The sequence below is a fragment of the Haemaphysalis longicornis genome, unplaced genomic scaffold, assembly GCF_048455015.1.
Source record: "Haemaphysalis longicornis isolate Haplotype H1 unplaced genomic scaffold, Haemaphysalis longicornis Haplotype H1 scaffold_5, whole genome shotgun sequence".
In the NCBI taxonomy this organism is placed as follows: domain Eukaryota; kingdom Metazoa; phylum Arthropoda; class Arachnida; order Ixodida; family Ixodidae; genus Haemaphysalis; species Haemaphysalis longicornis.
The window spans coordinates 100,113,717-100,135,642 of NW_027526385.1; the positions used below are offsets into that span (position 1 = coordinate 100,113,717).

The window sequence follows — 21,926 nt, forward strand, 5'->3', positions numbered from 1 at the left end:
TTATAGCCGTATTCTGTCACCCGCCAGTGATTCGCCCTTGACTGAGCTTAGTGAGCATATTGGTGTTCCCAACCATTTAAATGGGCCCTGAAGAGCCCATGCAACTTTGTAAAATTTTAAAGAACCCGCTTTTGGGAACTCACTCAGCTTCTCCCCAGCCCAAAACGACGCTTTTCTGGGCTCTGAGAATTCGTCTAGAAGAATTCTCCTAGTGTGTCTGTGCTCCGAGATATCCGACTCTAAATTATAATTGTCGTCCGCATGACTACTCATGAAAGAGGGTTAGGATCGGTTCCTCCCTAATGTGACACGGCTGTTGCGTGCAGCGTTTAGTCTGACATCGGAGCGGGGGCATCGGCAAAGATGATAACTGTCTCCCTTCCCCTCTCGGCTGGCTAAATCAAGATATGACAGCGCAACAGCCACGTAACATCAGGGAGGAGCTCTGCGCCGATGCTAACTCTCTTGCGTGTGTAATCATGCGTACGACAATTAAAATTGGAGTCAGATATCTCGGAGCACAGACACGCTGAAGAAGAATTCTTCCAACTAATATTGCGTAAAAACACGACCACCTCTAACTTTTCTATACAAACATACCCACTTAGGAAGTCAACAGAATGTTAATTATTACATTTTAGTCACTTGAGCTGCTAACTATGATAATTATCGTCCCATTTTGTTGCCCCGCCCCACCCCCCGCCGCTGAGCCACATGACTTTTTTGCACAGATGGTCTTAGTTATAATTTATTTGCACAGAACAAAACCGTAAAGCCTAATTTTAAGCACCTAGTACATTATGGTGTGGAATCGAAAAAAATGCCGGTTCGGTTACGGTTCGGGTAAGTTCATTTCGTTCCGGTTCAGTTCCGGTTCGATTACATCAGGTGGCGAACCGGTTCGCGAACCGGTTCGGAAGCTTTGAAGCTCTTTGCGAACCGGTTCATGAAGAATTATTATTAGCGGAGTGCAAAAAAAAATGTGTCGTGGTTTAAATTTAAAACCATCACAAAAACCAAATACAATTTTCGGTTATCCAAATTCTGGTTTCTTCACCACGGAAGTGGTGCAATATTAAAGTCGATGAGGCCAGATAGTATAGATAACGTACGATCTATTTTTTTTCTAGCTCTTATGTCGCCCTACGGACCAAAAATCAAAGCATCTTTCTTAAAAGAAAAATGGTTAAAACGCGAAGCTTTCTCGCGTGGAACCTGAGTCAAAGTCCAAAATCCAAACTGTACTTACAGTGAGAAGACGACGAATGGCAAGCGGAAAAAGCGATAATGTTGTCAGTGGAACGCCCACTCTCCGTCGCCGCTGCGAAGCATCTGCCTCGCGCGCGACGCTTCAAGGAGTTTGGGATTTCACAATGCACCGCAACAATCGCCTCTGCAGCTGCATCAGATAAAGGTCCCGACCGATCTTTTGTTTTCCTTTGATAGTATGGCTCATTGTCTGCTTGTCGGGACCTTTTTGCGCGTCGAGAGCGATCATCAGCAGCAGGCCGAGCGGTCGTGTACCAAACGTGCTCCTGCTTTAATGCTAATTAACGAATCGAAATTAATTGGTATCGGAAAGTTTTTAGTTTCAGAAGATTTGGGAGGTCATCGCGAACACGCCGATACCGGAATTATTCAGAGGGTAAGATTTCTTGGAATCTTTTTGGCGATTGTTTTCTCCGTTCGGAGCTAAGCCTAACCGATTCGGAACGCAATACATGGCGTTGATAGGCAGCTAGGCCTAACGCAGCTTCAGATGGCTGAAGCAGAAATGATGCCCACAGAGACCGAGGAGTCAGGGATCCTCACCACTGACGACACTGGCCGGATGTGTGTAGAGGTCACAGGAGAGGAAATGACATCGGACAATCAAGGACAGAAAGCAGGCTGGACGACGGTCGGCCGCAATAAAAAGCCAAGGGAGGAATGAGCTTTGGGCTCTGTGCCAGCAGCGCGAATGGAAGCCAAGACGTTTGCAAGGAAGGCAGCGGCAGCAGCTACGATGGCAGCAAGGCTTAACACTAACCTACCGATAGAGGACGGCAAAATTATAGTAAGACCGCGTGGTGGACTGTGCGGGGCGAAGACCCCGGTCCCGGCCATCGAGACAGCTATCACTAATGCAGCAGGCATACCCATAACCGATACGGAGCAAGACGCTTTCGTGGCAAACAAGGAGCAGAACATTATCATCGTGAGTACACCAGACCATGCCCGGGAATGCAAATATTCGATGATTAAGGAGATCGAGATCAGCGGAAAGTACGAGGTGAGGGCGTACGCGACGGTATCAGAGAGAACGACGAAGGGCGTTATACGAAACACGCCGCTCGACCACTCGCAAGAGACGATTTTAGCAAAGCTGATCACGGATAGGAACCCAACGGTTATAGGAGCTAGGAGAATCGGCAACACCCCAACCATCATTGTCGCCTTCGAAGGAGAACGGGTACCAAGACAAGTGTATTACGGTTCCAGTATCCTGCAGTGCAGCTTATACCGGAAGCATTTCGATTTCTGCACGACGTGTGGTGAAGTCGGGCACCGGAGAGATGTCTGCCCAACACCGAACGTGCGGGTGTGTTCCGACTGCGGGATGAAGAATCCAAAGGAGGGACACGACGAGGTATGCCAGCCCAAGTGCAAGTTGTGTAACGGCCCCCACCCCACCGGGAGCAATGGTTGCAAGAACAGATACAAGACACTTTACGTGGTGACCAAAAGAAGATGGGCAACGAAGGAAGCTGAAGAAGAACGGCGCATGAAAGAGCAGGAGGACCTTGCGCCTAACAGTTTCCCAGAATTTGAAAGTGCTTGAACTAAGAATCAGGGAAGGCAATCACGCTCGTTGAGCAGGAGATCGGAACGAGGTGCAAGTAACAGGAGAGACCTAAGCAGGGGCAGATCTAGATCGAAGGACAGAGTCTACTGGAGCCAGGTCGTCCAAAACGACGCTGGGAAAGGGGAATCTACGAAGCGGTCGGCCACACCGAACAACCACAAGGCAAGCCAAGACAAGGCGACACAAAATGAAGTGGATGTACTCCGCAAAGAGAACGCGCAGTTACGCAGAACAATTGAAAGCATGGCTGAACAGATCAAAATGATTAGTCAGCAGCTACAAGCTACACAAGTACAACAGGCAAGTCAGATTCGAGAACTGCAGCAAGGGCAACAAGAACAGCTGCAACAACAGCCGCATCAAGTGCTGGAGGAGCAGCAAGCCGAGCCGATGAATGAAGACGTGTTAACTAACGGAAAGAAGCAACAAGCAGCAGGGGGCCCGGAACCATTATCCAAGAGAAGGGCCATCGAAAGCCTAAAGGAATTCAAACTAGTAGACAGGGTGGACAAGTTAGAAGACACGGTGGCAAGCCTAATACAGTCGATCAACAGCTTCAAGAAAGAGATCCGCGAAGATTTCGTGGAAACAGTTAGGCAAAGTGTGGAAACGATCATACAACAGAAGGTTACACCGGCCCTGCAGCAAAATATCAGCACGACCGTCCAGCAATACGTGCCGCCAGTGGTACAGCAGCACATGGCTGCAGCAGTACAACAACTAAGAGTCGAATTAGGCCTCAGTCCTGCTGCCGTACCACAGATAAGAGATGAGGTACACCTTATCATGCCACCATGAACAGGAACACCCCAAGCGCAGTAGATGACAAGACCCTGGTCATCTGGCAGTGTAACTGCCACGGGTTTCATAGCAAGAAGGCAATACTCCTGGTCCAAATCATGCAGTCAACCAGAAAGCCAGACATGCTAGTACTACAGGAGACCCTAAACGAGGACGTACGGTTACCGGGATACAGGGTGCACGCCTGTTCTCCGAATCGAGCAATCAACGGCTCAGGAAGGGGAATATGTACCTTGATAAGGAAAGGAATATTCTATGAAGAAAGGGAGGGTCTGAAGAAATCATCGGCCGAGCACATCATCACAGAAGTGGTCGTCGGAAAGAAGAGGAAACAGAGTATATACATCCTCAACGTATACAGCAGCCCGAGCAACCACAGACAGCGATTCAAAACTCTCGTGAGTAAGGTCAGCAAAATGGCAGGACACAAGGCCAATCTCATTGTTTGCGGTGACTTCAATGCTAATCACAGGGAGTGGGGATACGACGAGAGTCTGATCAAGGGAAGAGACCTCCTGGAGGCCACCCAAGAAGAAAGCCTAATCCTAATCACGGACCCCGCACAACCAACGCGAACCGGCTCCATAAGAGATAGAGACACAACGCCAGACCTTACTTTCGTCAGGGTTACCAGCAATAGCAGACTTCCAACATGGTGCAATACAGGCCTCGATCTAGGCAGTGACCATTACATCCTAGAAATAAAGGTCCCCGTCGAAGAGAAGCCGCTCGAGAAGCGAATACACAAGCTGACGGATTGGGATCTCTACTGCACCCTGTTACCGGGGGAAGAAGAAATCCAGGACATAGACGCGTGGACAAGTAAAATATTGGAAAGCGCCAAGGCCGCAACTAAGGAAATCGAGACGGTACTGGAGATTAAGAAAATCGACAAGCGCCTAGCACACATGATAGAAGCGAAGCTATCCATCCACAAGAGGTGGAAACAGCAATGTAACAACAGAAAGTTAAGGCAGAAGGTCGCCGACCTCAACCGTGCAATCCAAAAACACTGCACTGCGCACTGCCGACAACAGTGGACAGAGATCTGCAATGCAGCAGATGGTCAACTACATGTGGGTAAGACGTGGGCGTTACTGCGTCACCTGCTGGACGAAACCAGAACCAAGTCTCGCCAACGTGACAACTTAAGCAAAGTGTTGAACAAGGCAATAAGAGAGCTAGGGCAGGAAGATATGTACAAGCAGATTGGTAACAAATATCTACCGGCCAACCCCGAGGAAAGCCACCCCGACTATTGGGGACCGGCCAACGACAAGCTAGACAGGGACATTGAAGTCTGGGAGGTTCGCACGGCGGTTCAGGAATTGAACTGCCGCTCAGCAGCCGGCCCGGACCGAGTAACAAACAAGGTGCTCAAACACCTCAGCGAACCGGCGATAGCCAGCCTTACGGCCCTGTTCAACAGGTGCTGGAAATAAGGCAAACTACCAAAACAATGGAAAACAGCAAAGACCATTCTAATCCCAAAGCCAGGCAAGCCACTCGGCATCGAGAACTTACGCCCAATCTCCCTGACATCGTGCGTGGGGAAGGTGCTGGAACACGTCCTCATGAATCGATGGCAAACGTACCTAGAGGAGAACAACCTATATCCGGACTCTATGCTCGGTTTCAGAAGCAAAGTGAGCACTCAAGACGCTATGATACAAATCAAGGCTGAAATCATTGACAACAAGACCAAGGACAACCAGGCCATACTTGGACTGGATTTGCAGAGTGCCTTCGACAAAGTGAAGCACTCTGCAATCCTTTCCCAGATATGCGCCCTACGGATGGGAACACGGACGTACAACTACGTACGCGACTTCCTCTCGGAGCGCACCGCACAGATACAAGCAGGTGACCACACCCTCGAAGAAAGGAAGCTAGGAAGTGTAGGAACTTCCCAAGGGTCGGTGATTTCACCGTTACTGTTCAACCTTGTAACGATTGGCGTAGCAAGACGACTGGAAACAGTACCAGAAGTGAGACATACGATATACGCGGATGATATTACACTATGGGTACCAGGTGGATGCGACGGACACATCGAATCCTCCCTGCAACAAGCTTTAGAATCCATAGAAGATCAACTGCAAGGCACGGGCCTGGTCTGCTCCCCGAGTAAATCAGAACTACTGATTATTCCCCGACAACACGGCTCAAGCAAGACAGCAACATCAAGCTACGAACTAACAACGGGCAAACGATCCCTGAGGTCACAAAGATCAGAGTGCTGGGCTTCCTAATTGAGAGGAACCCTAGAAACAAGGAGACTGCCACCCGCCTCATTGGTAAAGTCGCGGCAGCTACGCAGCTTATTAAGCGAGTGGTAAATAGAAGATCTGGTATGAAAGAGCATAGCCTGCTACGGCTGATCCAATCCTTCATAATCAGCCACATTGCTTACGCCGCGGCTTTCCACGAATGTCTACTATGTGAACGTAACCGTCTGAACGCTGCCATACGAAAGGCGTACAAAGCAGCTATCGGTGTCCTCGATCTGGCAAACACGGAGAAGCTCCTAGAGCTCGGTATTCACAACACGCTAGAAGAAATCAGTGAAGCCCAGAGAGTAGCACAACTCGAGCGCCTCAAGGGATCCAAGACTGGCAGATCCATCCTTGCCAAACTAGGACTGCAAATGGTGTCAAACACTCCGCACCTCGACAAGCAAGAAGATATTCCGGCTGACATCAGGAATGCAACCAGGGTCTATCCTGCCCCCGCAACATGGACCCTACTCACAACAGGGAAACAAGAGTGGCTAGGGCAAAAGTCATGCTTGAACAACATTCTAACGTGCCCGGTATCAGATTTGTGGACGCAGCCGAGTACAGTGACCGTAGATGCTTCACGGCTGTGGTCATTGATGCAAAGACAGGGGAAACAATAACAGCAGCCAGCATCGCAACACGCGAAGCACAGAATGCCGGGGAGCTGGCCATCGCCATGGCCATCGCCGACCCGGAAACAACAATAGTGCTGTGTGACTCAATGGGTGCAGTGCGTAACTTTGCCAAAGGCCGAATGTTCAGTGGAGCAGTGCGGGTGCTCACCGCGGTGAACCTTAACAAACGGAGGATAACAGTGAAGTGGTTCCCCGCCCATGCAGGGAACGATGTGGCCCAGACAATGGCCAATCACAACGAGACGGCTAATACTGTAGCGCGAGAATTAGCAGGCCGCGCGACAGTAATGGATTCGTCTGCAGAGTGGTGGATGGAGACCAAAGATAGGTTCGACACCTTTCAAGGTGTAACCAAGTATTACAGAAACAATAGAAGGGTGATGGCACCGCCACACCCCGAGCTAACTAGGGAGCAAGCATCAATATTCAGACAACTGCAGACCAATTCATTACTGACCCCGGTCATAATGCGGCACATATCACCAGAACTGTACCCAGACGACACGTGTGTGTTGTGCAACAACGCCAGAGCGACTGCTGCCCATTTATTGTGGGACTGTGAGATTAGACCAGTAGAGGCTTCAACCAGGACCGACCTCCCGCCGTGGTATCAAGAGGTCACGCGAAGTTACAGCAAGGAGGACAAACTTTCAGCTGTCCAGCAGATCCTGTCGGCTCTCGAACGGCAGCACCGGAGTGAAAGCTGCGGGGCGCCATCCTCCCTCCGGGGAAGGGGGCGACCACCATTGCAGTGAGTAGCGACGGTGCCCGTCTAGTAGAGTGGCCAAAGGACCGACGAGTGGCTCCGTCCGGGCGTAGTGGCAACACTACGTCTGTTGCCGGCATTTAATAAAGTCTTTTTCACTCACTCACTTGCGCGTCGAAATTCTGAACGTCAAATCCTAAACTATGTATAGTTTAGGATTCAGGTCGGTATTCGCCGCCCTTTTTCTCTTGGAGAGCGAGCGCCTTGCGTATTATATCGTTTGTGTGTATGTCTGTGAAATGTGCACGTTGTTTAGAGCCGTACTCTGACACCCTACAGTGATCCGCCCTGAGCTTACTAACAATTTCAAGGGGCTCTGAAGAGAAAATGCAACTTAGAAAAAATTTCTATCAACTAGCCTTTGGTAACTCACTCAGCTCCATTCCACTCAAAAAAGACGCTTTTAAGGCAAACAAGGCAAGAAATATTGAGAAACTTGCGAATTTCGCACTACAGGGATGTAATACGGACATGATTGACGTAATATGGCCCAGCACTGAATGCATAGTTATCTGCACCTTACCAATCAAACGACACATTCAAACGGAACTAGAGGACCCATTGCGAAATCGCCCAGTCATACGTCTTGGCGGCGGCATAAGTCGGCGAATTTAAAACATAATCGAGGGACAGTAGCCAGTCAGACAACAGGCAGACAGACGAAAATTCGGGCGTTTGGGTAACCCAAGATATACTGTCGCCTTTATAAGCGAATCGATAGTGACGCCAGCACATAAATGAAAGCGAGCCGGCGGGCTCGAGCACTTAAATTCTGAAGGATGCCTAGCGCAAAAAATTGGCCGCGTATCTGCTCCTTTCGTTGCAAATGCCGTCAAAAGACGATAGTCTTTATCGGCTTTTGCGAAGTAAATACCTCCCTTCGCTTTCCCGCTCACCTCTCATGTTGTTCCTCTTGCGTCGCGCTCCTCCCAAGGTAAAGACGCCAAAGGTTTTCTTAAATCATTTGAAATTTCCCGCGTTCCATTGCTCCAAACCGGGTGTCTCGATACGAACGCTGCCGTACGGCGAAGACGCGCGTTAATCGAGGCGCCCTATTTCAACGTTTATAGAACCGCGTTTCCCTACTCCACGTGCGTTGCAAGCAGAACGTGGAACCTATCTAGTGGAACCTTGCGTAACTGTCATAGAGTTTCTTACAATATAAAATGGCGCCAGAAGCTATATTGGCGCGGGCGACAGCAGGTGACGGCGGAGTGAATTCTTTTTCTGCAGTTGATGAAGTATTTAATTTCGCAAAAGTCAAGCATGTTTGATTTTTTGTATAAAGGAACACTGCATAATCACTTCTGTATTGATTTGTTGTCTCATATTTGCGTAATGTTTCGTTCTTTTTCAACAATGTTGACAAGTATGAACATTACACCGGACATAGACGGGTAGATTTAGCTGTGACTATACAAGACTATTGCGCAGGCATTGTTGTGCTTTGGCCGGGTGGCTGAATCGAGTCACCGACAGACAGACGGACGGACAGACAGACAGACAGACCAAAATTTCTGGGTTTAAGTAGCCCAAGAAAGACTATCGTCTTTAAAAGACGAGAATGCTATTAGTAAAACGCCTTCACTGTTGCTCCGCTCCGAGCCCTTTGGGGAGTCTGGCCCCACCCTCACGCACAACTTCTATGCGGCAACTGGCTACGTTCTCTGCGGTCTGGCCTTTCCGTACTCCACGCGACTCGTGAAACGCCGACTGGCGGTGAGCGCGACTGCGGTGGGCGCTGCGAAGTGCGTCTCCGTGTCATCTGCTTCTCGCGTTCGTCGTCTGCTTCACTCGGGCCCACTCTTCCTGCTGCTTCTTTGCTCTCGATTGACGTTTGATGCTTGTCCGCACCAGGTTTTGCGTGTAACCCTTCATCATAATGAAAGACTTAAAATCACATACACTAGCTCGATGCGTGATTTAAAGTACGGTTTTTGGTTTTGGTACCGCTGCGGAAGAAATATTGCTGAGTCGCACCATTCCTTTCGAAGCCGCAGTCTTGTGCGGAGAGCGGAGTCGGAGCTAGGTGTCAGCTCTAGCAATTTTTCGAGCAAAAGGGACAGCCTACTGGTAATAATTCTCGCCCATTTCGCTCTGGAATTCACTAACCTCTGATATTAAATCTTCTACTTAACTTTGCGTTTTTAAAACCAAATTAAAGACTTTCCTGTTAGGCCCTTCTGTTTGATTGAATTGTAACTGTAGTATCATGTCTTGTTGTTGATGTGGTATTCATATCCCCATCTTTGAATAGATTGGAGTTCTATTCTTTGTTTTTTAGTGTTCCTGCTTCTTAGTGTAATATTTTTTCTTTGGTTTTCTTTGGCTTTTGTAATCATCTTTCTCTGTTTTATGCTGAGTGTTTATTTGCTGACATTGTATTCTAGTGTTGCTTGATGCATGATTGCTCTTTTTTTTACAATCATCATGGGAGGTCCCGCCTGCGGTTCTTACCTTGGGACCTCCCAGTGCATCTGCACCCATTCACGTTTCATGTTCATGCTTGATGAATAAAATTCAATTCAAACATTCAATTAAAAATAGCCGAAAACCGCGAAAATGCAAGACGAAAACAAATTCCACGCCTTCAAGGTTGTCGACTTTGGCAGTTGGCATTGAGTACAGTTATCGGCAATCGTATGCAAGTTAGGTTGTACAACAGTTATGCGTAGCATTCTTTGCCGAGTACCCCCCCCAGCCAGGACCATGTAACGCCCTGAATTCCCACACAAAAGCAGGCATCGCCAAAGTGTCTCCTGTCATTGCTATAATGGCGTAAATGGGGATAACTGGTCGCACGAAATTTTGAAAAACTACAAAAGAAGAAAAATATAGAAAAAATATAGAAAATGGTGAAAGGTGCAATGCCCTGCATTTCCACAACAATGCAGATTTCTCGAAAGTTCCACCTGTAATCGTTATAATAGCGTAAATGGAGATAATTGGTCGAACGAAATTTTAAATAACTAAAAAAATTAGAAAGGCATAACGTAATTACGGAAAATGGATAACCGTCTAACGGCCTGCATTTCCACAATAATGCAGATTTCGCGAAATTTGCAAATCTAATCGTTATAATAACGTAAATGGAGATAATTGGTACGACAGGATTTAGAAAAACCAAAACTTTTGGCTGGAAAAGACTCACACTCAAGACAAGCGACCTACGAATTCTAAGCATTGGCAGATAATTCTGTAAATTTCTGCAGAATTTTTTGTTAACTTGCCGAGCACTCGAAAGTATTGTATCGCATCACTTACGTATATGACACGAGAGTATGCCGGCATACACTATGGGGCGTAAAAAATGTCGTTTGCGTTCCAGATAACCTACTGTTTGTGTAGGCGCGTGCTGGTTTTATACCAGGCTGGCAACCAGTATGGATCGAGGCCTATAGTATATTAATCAAAACGTTGGCAATTGAGCAAGATATCAACAATGTGGTTGGTTCAAGCTCGGAGGGTGTGCTCGCATACACTGCAGGGTACGGTGCCATATAACAGCCTCATCCCCAAAGCAATCGTGGTTTCAACATCGGCTGATATTTTTAGCTGTAAATCGAATCATAGAGACTTAGGAATGACACATCCGTTTTTCACTACTGCTTTTTTGTCCTTATAAAAAGTCAGCACGCAAAAGAATCAGTGATACTCAGTTTACATCATTTCCGCAGGTGCGGGGCCATAACATACGTTTCCTAACGTGCTCGTTTTTGTTTAATTTAAGGGCACAGGGTAAGCCCTATACTTCCCATGCATTTTTGGCCATTTTGAGGTACATTTTTCTCGGCATCTAATAAAGGTATCTACATAACGTATATATCATTTTCTTTCAAATTTTGTGCTCTTTTAACTGTACTAGAATTATAAACATCCTTAAAAATTTCAGTTTTTTATCATTTTTTGTCTGTTAGTACCTAAATTTTGGCATTATTTTAGCATTAAAAATTGTGTAACAAAAAAACTGTTGCGTGCATACTTTCAATTCTAGTACAGCAGGTGTGAAACGTTATGTAGATGACAGGGGGGGGAAAATCAGCTCGTTATCGTTATCGGGAAATAATGGTACCTATGTAAGAAAAAACATTGTTTTGAGATAATTGAGTTTAAAGTAAAAAAAGGGGTTAAAAACAATACTTTTTTGCCAAAAACACCAATGGAGCCATTTATTTAAAAAGCAGCAGCTTCATAATCACTGCCAAAGTCATTTTTTTGCTTTTCACCCGGTCGTCTGTCCTTCCTTGACTATTTTGTGCACCATCGTACAGATCTGCTCACGAAGTATTTTGCTTGTGGTCAACCTCTTTAAGCCACTTAATGGTGGTGTTGCTTCCAGGTTTTGGTCTGAATGATTTCAAAATGCTGGCTCATGCATTGCTTCATCATTTAATAAAAGAACAGCATCCAATGTTACAATCATTAGAGTGTGCAGCCCATCCGTTTTTCACTACTGCTTTTTTGTCCTTATAAAAAGTCAGCACGCAAAAGAATCAGTGATACTCAGTTTACATCATTTCCGCAGGTGCGGGGCCATAACATACGTTTCCTAACGTGCTCGTTTTTGTTTAATTTAAAAGCGATCTTATTCGAAATCCTACGTGCACACGCACTCGCGTTTAATAGCGCACGAGCATCCACGTGTTGCTAGGATAGAAGATCACCAGATGTCGCGCCATTACAGAAGACCATTGAATTTTAAAGGAGTACTGACACGCAATTTTCGTGTTACGTTTTTTTTTCGCTGCTATGGGTGCCCACGAGCTAAGTAATCACGGAATTGCACATCAGATAGTCGATATAGCTTGGTTGGTGAAAACTTTATTGATGGCTCCGCAGGGTTTTAGCCGACCGGTCCTTAGGTCCCCCATGTGGGGGCGGTGAGGCCTTGCCTCTCCATCACCTCACGGGCCTGCTGCACGGCCCATAGTCGCTGCGTACATAACTATTTGCAGCCTCGTTTATTCCTGTCAGGTTCGGCTTCGACCAAACCAACACCAAGGCGGCCACCATGATAAGAGAGCATCACCATGTGAATATAGCTCCCCTATAATCATTATACGGTCACGCCACCATCATCATGAGAGAGAGAAAGAGAGAGAGAACACTTTATTGGCTGAGGAAGCGACCAAGGAGAATTGAAGTCCTGATGTTGGCGGCGGATAAGGGATGAAGGGATAAGGGACCCCATTAGGAAGTCTCCTCGAGTTAGGTGGCCGAGCTCGTGGTGACCGCAGGCCGGTGCCTTTCGGCGACCTGTTCCGCCCTCTTGACTGCAGGCGTACCTGTAGGTCCGGGTCGGGGCTGCGAAGCGAGGCTTCACACCTTTCCTCAGAGCGGATTTCGGGGAAAGGGTCCTGGGGGCATGCTCACGTGTTGTGGGCCAGGTTGGCATCGGCGCCACATAAAGGGCACGCCGAGGTTGGACAAAGGCTGGGGTGGATATGGGTCATGGTGGCCCGATTTGGAAAGACTCCCGTCTGGAGTTGGCGCCAGACGTGGCTTTGCTCTAATGTCAGGGATTTGTCCGCCCGAGGCTAGATCCGGCGGGAGAAGAGGTAGCAGGTGGTAATACCATGAAAGCCGATCAGACGGTCCCGCGCGGACCTGGCGCCGTGGTAGGGATACGGGCTTGGCCCAGCCCGGATGGTAAGTCCTCGGGATAGGTCATTAGCCGCCTCGTTTCCCTCGATCCCGGAATGCGCGGGGGTCCAGATCAGTTGTACAGGGGATTGATGGAGGTTGCTGAGCAAAATTTTGAGCGCCGTTGAGGATATGCGTCCAGCGGCAAAATTCTGGAGAGTGGTTTTGGAATCTGTAATGATTGTTGCGGGGGTATACGGTTGAGTGAAAGGGGCAGCGCTATCGCCGCCTCTTCCGCCGGTGCTGGGATGGGCGTCCGGACTGTAATGGAGTCGATGGTGTTGGTTTTGGGGTAATTGCAAACAGCGACTGCGGTGAAGGCCTCGTGGTGCCTGTATTCCGCTGCATCTACGTACACTACTAGTGGGTCGCTTTTGTACTTCTTGTGCAGGGCGCGATCTCGTTGTTCCTTCCTATCAGTATGATACGTGGGACTCATGTTGCGGGGGTGTGGTTAGGCTATGATGTTAGCGTGGATATTATGGGGAATCGTTGTTGCATCCTGATACAGGGTGTGGTATCCTATTCTTAGGTTTTGGAGGATCCGCCTTCAAGTGGGGCTGCGAGAGAGGCGTTCGTATTGTCCCATCAGGTGCGCTTCTACAAGTTCGTCGGTCTTACTGTGAAGGCCTAACCCCTCCAGTCTGGCAGTTGACGTGCCGGGGGGAGGCGTAGCACCGCCTTGTAGGCGCGTCTAATGAGGGCGTCTATTTTGTCTGTTTCTGCCGTTGTCAGCTTGAGGTATGGAATGGAATAAACTATTCGGCTCACAATGAAGGCTTGGAGGAGGCGGACCCGATCCTGCTCGGTCAGGTCTGAGTGCTTACTGGTGACTCTCTTTAACAGACTAGTAGCTTGGTTTACATGCCGTTGTATCGTCTTGATGATGATGGTTTGATTTTATTGGCGCAAGGCCGACATGGGCAAAGAGCGCCTGATACAAAGTTATTTGATGAGGAGAGAACACGAAATAAAATCAGTTAAGAACTATGAGCACGGCTGGTGTAAAGGGCCAGGGTGAAGAACAAGATTGGTTAAAAGATAAATAAGGCGGCTGGTGTATAGGACCATGGATAAAACTATGGGTGGTATGTGATGAGTTATAAAAATTGAACTTCTGATAGGAACTTAAAGGTGCGCTGAACAGAAAACATGGCATCGGCTGTGCGTTGCATGTGTGTGCCCTATCCGTAATCTACCCAAGGCGACTTCAGCGTATCTATTGCGTGTGTCGGCGATGTATGGTCCCAAGTGAGGTTTTTATTAGGTGTAACTTGTTGTCTGTTGTTCACTCCAGTGTGTTTGCCATGTTTCGCGAAGTTGTTGTCTGATGTGTGGTTTCACGTCTGTAGGGTAATGAGGTTATGTCTACTGTGTTCGAGAGTGTAGCAGCAGCAGCCATTCGATCCGCTGCTTCGTTCCCGGCTATACCACAGTGGCCAGGCAACCAGCAAAGGACTAGTTCAAATTTGTGGACATACACAGACATAATACCCTTGACTATTAAATTTATAACGTGATTTTTTGAAGACTTTGTTGACGACAACGGCCGCACAACACTGAGAGAAGCTGTATATATAATGGATTGTGGGATGTGGCTTTGAAGGATATGATTCACAACCAGAAGTACACCATAAGCCTCTGCAGTAAAGATACTTGTATTACTGTTAAGAGTTCTAGTGACACTAAGGCCGGGCTTATGCGCCGCGCAGGACACCGAGGTGGGAGTTTTAGAGGCGTCCGTATAAAATTCAGAACATTGGTACTTCTGCTGCAAATACAAGAAGTGCTGTAGAATTGCACATGTGGGAGCTCGGTTTTTATCTACATGTGTGAATGATGTGTCGCATGACACAGGGCGGAGATGCCATGGTGCTATGAAATCTGTTACAGAACTTTGGATGGTATCTAAAAAGGACACAGCAAGCTCCGACGCTTCCTCTCTAACTCTGTAAGAGAAGGGCGCAGATAACGATGGTCGATTTAAAAGAAGTTCAGTCATGGATGTATCATGAAAAACTGATTTAAAAGGATGGTGTGGCATGGATGAAATTTTAAAGGCATAAAGGAGGTCTGTGTATGCTCGCTGACGTTGTAGGTTCCATTTGTTGCACTCTACATACAGGCTTTCGACCGGACTAGTTCGGAAGGCGCCACACGCCAAGCGGAGCCCTAGATGAAGGACAGGGTCTAGCATTCTTAGGGATGTTTTAGTGGCTGACCCATAGACAATGCTACCATAGTCAAATCGTGAACCTATTAGGCTGGTAAAAACACGTAGAAGTTGTTTGTCAGCACCAAAAGAAATGTGCGAGAGAACCTTCAGGATAGTCAGTGTTTTTAAGCATTTATGTTTTAGTTGTTTTATGTGTGGGATGAATGTGAGCTTTTCGTCCAAGATAATACCTAAGAACTTGTGTTCCTTTTTTGCAGGAATAGAGACACCGTGGAGTTGAATGTCTGGATCCGGCCGAACGCCACGCCTTTTGGAAAACAAAACACAAGTGCACTTTCCTGGATTAAATTTAAAACCGTTGCTCTCTGCCCAACCGGCAAGCTACCAAGTCCGACTCGCGGTACTGGGTCCCCGCCGAAACCAGACGCCGCTCCGCCCCCCGGCGAGCTGCGTCGGCGTACCTCCCCAGGGGAAAGAGGCGAACCTCTTTCGCGCCTCTGGGAAGGTGATGTTTTCAGTGACTTTGATGTTGATTATTTTCTTTTCTAATTGAAACTTTTCACATTTTCTGGAGTAGGCTGCATGTGGACCCTGGCAGTTTACGCAAAGAAATTGTTGAACGTTACAGTTGTCGGACGGGTGGTCGTGCTGGGCGCATTTTGCGCAGGTAAGTCGGCCGCGACAGGAGTTTGTGCCGTGCCCGAACCGTTGGCACTTGAAACAGCGCCGCGGGTTCGGGATGTACGGCCGGACTGAACATCGGATGTAACCTGCGTTGATGACTTCTGGAAGGGTGGACTTGTCAAAGGTTAAAATGAGGTGCTTTGTCGGTATTTGTTTATCGTCTCTGTGGATGGCTATGCGCCTGACCGCTGTTACGCCCTGACTACGAAGGCCCTCCAGCAGGTCAGCTTCAGATTCATTTAGTAGGTCATACTCGGAAATCACGCCCTGGGAGCTGTTTAGGCTGCGGTGGGGCGTGACTCGGATTGGCAGATCGGCGATGCTGGTTTGAGCAAGGAGCTTATTGGCCTGATCCTGGCTACTGACCTCGACAAGAATTTCACCGGTTCGATGTTTTTTGGCCTTATACGACCCTCCAACAATACCGTCAAGAAACTTTGAAATGAGAAATACCGACTGTAAAGCAAGAGGTTTTGATTGGTCTACAGATTCCATCACGATGAAGCGAGGATAGTTGTTCGGTTTCGGAGGAGTCAAATCAGGAAGTGGTGGAAAAGAAACTTCGGTGCGGCCCCTTTTCGGGTGCCGATCACGTCTGGCGGGGGGGTGGGGGGGGGGGGGTTGAAAATGCCATATAGCATACTATAAAAGCAGGGAGGCGGGGTACTTTCTTCTTTGACCTTACCCTGGTAGTCAAAGAGGTCCCGGAGCTCCCTGCCTGGTAGACAGGCAGTGAGCCCATCGGCCGGAGCAGCCCAAGGACTTTGAGGGAAGTGACCATAGGCGTGCGCACAGGGGGGGCAGGGGGGGGGGCGGCCGCCCCCCCTAATCATCTGAAGGGGGGCGCCAAATCTGCCCCATGCCTTGCCGATGTATCACATGAAAGTAAAAATTTCTGCTCAGAAATATTTGTATGTGTTGCAATTCCATCGCATTGTAATAAACATTTTATAACTATCCCTCTTTGCACTGCGTTCGGACCGCTAGGCCTTCAGTGGGAAGAGGTCGGGAATTGCTGTAAAAGGGGGAGGGGGGGCGCAGCGGTAAGACTTTGCCCCCCCTAATCGAGAACTCTGCGCACGCCTATGGAAGTGACTTCTGGAATCTCTCTCCCTTCGATGTGAACTTTGATGTTGGACCTGAGTTGTTTTTTGTGGCTCGGGGGAATACATAGTAGCTCAGACTTGACCGGGGAGCAGGTCAAGCCCGCTTTACTCGCCGCCTCCACCACCACTTTTACGCCTCTTTGAAGCGTTTCTTCGACGTGGCCATCACGCCGCCGGTTCATCCAGAGGGTGATGTCGAGAGGCTATGGTGGAGGTGGGGAATCTGTGCTAATTTTAGGGGAATATTTGTTATTGCTAGATTGAAAAGTAATGACGACAGGACGGCTCCTTGTGGAGTGCCTCGTCTGCCTAGCGGGATTGTGTCTGAGACGACGCTGTCTAGGTGTATGGCGGCTGTCCGGTTCGACAAGTCCTTAACGTAATTGTACGTTCTTACGGCCGGGTTGACCGATGCTAAACCCGACATTATGGCCTCGTGCGCAACGTTGTCAAATGCTTTGGTCGGGTCCAGGGCCAGTATCACCGCCGTGTCTAGGCCGCTGGGTGGCTGGATGATTTGCTCTGATAATTGTATGAGTACATCTTGAGTTGACAGACCAGTTCTGAAGCCAATCATACTGTGGGGGAATTGTCCAATGTCGTTCATGTATGTTGTGAGCATAGGTCGGCGTACTCACTCGTGAGTATACTCATTTGTACTCATTTGTACTCAAACTCACGAGTGAGTACGATGATGAGTGATCACACACCCAGGAAGAAACAGTGAGTACGATGACGAGTGAGTACAGGAATAAGTCCACTACTCGTGAGTACAGTACTCAAGAGTACATTACTCATGAGTATGAGTACTCATGAGTACAGTAATCATGAGTATGAGTACTCATGAGTTTGAGTACTCATGAGTATGAGTACTCATGAGTATGAGTACTCATGAGTATGAGTACTCATGAGTACACAGCACTCATGAGTACAAAACTCATGAATACTGTTTTTGCGAGTACTTGCACTCTTGAGTATATGCACTCCTGAGTACAGTAGTGCAAACAAGAAAACGGACGACAAAAGCTGCCACCCGAAGACACGCAGAAAAACGCAGTTTACGGCCATGGCTGCACCGTTAAGCCCCGAGCTCCCCTGAGCCCGACCAGGCCTGAGAACAAGAGGCGACGCCAGACGCAACGCGAGTGCTTACGTTCCGTTTCGCTTTCTCACATGTACTTGCCTTCGCGCAGTAAGTCGCCAAACGACAGTGCACCGCGTCAGACGTTTTCTTCCTCTGTCTTGATTTATATGTAACCTGTGTTTTTCTAATCAATTAAACAATTTATTTTTTCTATTTAGTTTTTTCCTTCGAGCTACGACCTAGCTAACAGTGCAGATAGGTTGATTATTCGTGAGTAATACAAATTGAGTACTCATGAGTACAGATTGAGTACTCATGAGTGCAGAATGAGTAGTCCTCATGAGTAGTACTCATGAGCAGTAACACTCATTGAGTACTCATGAGTACAGATTGAGTACTCATGAGTACAGATTCAGTATACTCATGAGTACAGATTGAGTACGAATACTCGTGAGGACAAATGAGTTTGAGTACAAGTGAGTACGATTACAAATGAGTATTTGATGAGTGAGTACGAGTGATTTTGTGAAGAGACGAACTTTTTGAGTCTGAGTTCGATTGAGTACAGCGTGAATGAAAAAAATTGTGATTGAGTTTGAGTGAGTTCTGTCTGTTTTGCCGACCTATGGTTGTGAGACGGGCTAGGATTACGGGATATGAGTTTTCCTAAGCATGACGTGAAGGAAATGGGGTGGTGGTGTTCGATCGTGAGTGGTTTTTTTGGCTTAGGAATGAGGATAACCTTGGCATGTTTCCATGATTCCGGTATTTCCTCTGTTCTCCAACATGTGTTGAGAAAAGCTGTTATTGCGGTAATTGATAACTCGTCGAGGTTTCTTAGTGCCCTATTCGAGATCTGGTCAGGACCAGGCGCCGAGTTAGACCTCAGTTTGCGAATCGCCAGTCGGACCTCTGCCTCGGTTATGTCTCTATACAATTCAGGATTACGATGCCCACTGTACGGGGGCAGCGCGCTCTTGGGTCCTATTGGGATGTATATGTCTCGGATTTGTGCTGTGACTTCGTCGTCGGAGCCTGAGTATGCGTGGAGGACTTTAGATATGCGGTGTTTCTGTTCTGTCTTGTTCTGATCTGGATCGATGAGATGTCTAAGCAGCTGCCATTTCTTCTTCATTCCAAGGTTTCCTTTCATCTCGTCGCAAATCTGGCTCCACTGGTTGCGCGAGAGAGTGATCGCGTGCGTTCCAATCTCAGTTTCCAGTCTGGCCAGTTTCAGCCGCACTTTCCGGTTGCTCTTGTTTCTACGCCACCATTTTTTGGATCCCTCCGTATGCCTCCCAAAGGTGGTTGAGACGGGATTCTACCATATCGGTAAGGATTTCAGGGTCTAGGTCCTTAGTGGCTGCTTTTGTGTCTGCAATTATTTGTTGCGTCCATGCGTTTATGTCCTTAATGCACTCTGGACTTTCGCGTTCGTCGCCACGTTTACTGGTGATTTGCCAGTGCGCCCTGAACTCACCCCAGTCGGTCAGAGTTTGCTGTCAGAGGTTTTGATTGAGTTTGTGATTCGGTGTCGTCACAATCTCAATTATTATGTGGTCACTTCCGAGCGTTGGTTCAATGCCTTCCCATCTTAATCTGTTTATGTGTAGGGAAAGGGTGAGTTCCAGGGTAGCGTCGCGTTGTACGCTGTTTCCGATGCGTATAGGGGTATGGATGTCTATTGCTAGCGTCAAATGGTGTGTCAGTATTCATTCCCAGAGGCCTCTGCCCTTTGGCTCGAATTTTGGGTATCCCCAGGCCGTGTGAGGAGCATTGAAGTCGCCAAGTATGAGCAGAGCGTGCGGGCCCACCTCCTTCCTCGTGAGCGAGAATAGTTGATTGAATCGGTCGGCTTTAGATTCAGGGGTGCTATAGACGTTCAGTATATACAGTCTTTGCGCTCCCCTTTTACGTGGGAGGATAGTAATCAGGTCATGGGGAATTGCCATGCTGTCAAATTGGCTCCTATAGGCCGGTATATGTCTCTGTACAAGGGCCGCCGTTTTGAGGTCCGTCGCACTTTGAAAGGCCTTATAACCGGGTAATTTGACAACAGCATTTGTCTCTTGCAGCGCTATAATTTCCGGGGGAGAATCTATGCTTTGAAGGTACATGTGTAAATTATGTTTTTTGCGTTGGTACCCTCGGCAATTCCACTGCCAGACCTAAATAGGGTTGTCCTTGCTATTGTTGCTGTAAGCCATTATGTGTTTCAGGTTGGGGAATTAGATTGGAAGCAATACCCAGCCGGTTCATTATATCTTGCATGAAAGTATGTAGTTCTGATCTGTACAGGTTCATTTACGATCGGAAGGATTCTATGCTGTTCTGCATGGTGTTGATATTTTCGTGCAGGGCACCATTGCTTCTCCCGAGAGCGACTATTTCACGTTCTAGTTCTTGTTGTTGAGGGGAATCTTCTACTGGGTTGGGGCTTTGTACGGAGGCCACCGCAATCGCTCGCTTTTTGGGTGCGGGGGAGGTAGATTCTTAGTCTGTGGAATTTGTCTGCGAGCTTGCTGCGTTTTGACTGCGGAGTTTAAGAAGTTCTTGCTTTAGATCATTGTTTTCTCTCCTAAGGGCAGCCATTTCCGCTCTAACGTTAGCTAGCTCAGTTAGTAGTTCTTTGACAGGGGTTTGAGGGGGTGGGTACGAGGCGCAGGGGTAGGAGGCCCCGCCATCGAAGCTTACCGATTTTCCTTTATCGGCGGTTTTCTGTGACGTGGTCGGGGGGAGGGGTGACCCACCTCGTGGCGTTGGCTTTGGCGCGACTGGCCGATGAAGATCTCGACCATTTCAGCAGTCGATTCAGCCAAAGCATTCGATAATGTCACACATGACGGCATCCTTGAAGAGCTACAAAAAAACTGACTGCGGTGACCGTATCTACAACTACGTGAGAAATTTTTTGAAAGACGGCACTCAACGCATTGTCCTTGGATCGTACACATCAGAAACTAAAAAGCACCCAAGCAGAGGTACCCCACAGAGATCGGTACTGTCGTCCCCCATGTTTTTTAACCTAGCCATGTGTGGAGTCGCCAGAAACATGATGAAATTCCAGATATAAAGTACACCTTACACGCGGATGGCATTACAGTATGGATAACTAAAGGTTCTTTGGGGCACAATGAAAGCACGCTGCAAGTAGCACTAAATACAATCGAACAGGAGGCTAAAAAAAGGCCTCCATTGTTCCTTTGCCAAATCAGAGGTTCTTCTCTTAACGAGGCATACCAAACGAAACCCCCAAGGAAAAGTTAATCCGTCCTTAGGGGAAATTCCCATCCCACAAAGAGCGGAAATTAAAGTCTTGGGGCTTCGTATCCAGAAAGACGGCAGTTTGAAGCAAGGCAATCAGATCATTCACATGATGAAAAGAATCACCAACCATACTATTGTATTGAAGGAGAAGGAAGCCCTGAGACTGAGGGATGCCCTGATAATTTCCAGGTTTAAATATCACCTCCCGTACTTAAACCCATCACAAACAGAAAAACTTAAGCTAAAGGCGCTCATCAGAAAGGCTACCAAGGTTGCCTTAGGAGTACCAATGTCGACTAGCAACGAGGCCCTATTCAGGACAGGTACTCACAATACGATTGATGAGATCGTTTCAGTTCATTTAGCAAACCAAGTTCAAAGACTTCGGTCAACAGAGCAGGGCACGAACATCCTCAGCAGCATCAATTTTGATCCCACACCTCGAAACGAGCCACAGGAAGTCAAGGGCCCATTTCTCGACAGCAAAACTCGAGACCAACTCAAAGTCGCCCCTTTTACCCAGGAATATGGATCCCGAAAGAAATGAGGACAGAAGACGACAAAGAGTTCATTTTTTACAGAAACTTGTTAAAAGATATCCAACAAGCCGAGCAATATACTATGTAGATATTAGTTCCAG

At 47.8% G+C, this 21,926-nt stretch overlaps 1 protein-coding gene across 2 annotated transcripts in view; it reads right to left on the reverse strand.

Moving 5' to 3' along the window:
* LOC144138627 (uncharacterized) overlaps nucleotides 1-1,416 on the reverse strand; it is a 220,077-nt gene extending 218,661 nt beyond the window's left edge. The window contains exon 1 of one of the 2 annotated variants that reach the window (XM_077671015.1): nucleotides 1,250-1,407. The gene's annotated coding sequence lies outside the window, so the exon portion shown is untranslated. Of the gene's footprint in view, nucleotides 1-1,249 lie in introns of both variants that reach the window. The other variant, XM_077671013.1, reaches the window with a different exon arrangement.
* Between the last annotated feature and the right edge of the window lie 20,510 nt (nucleotides 1,417-21,926).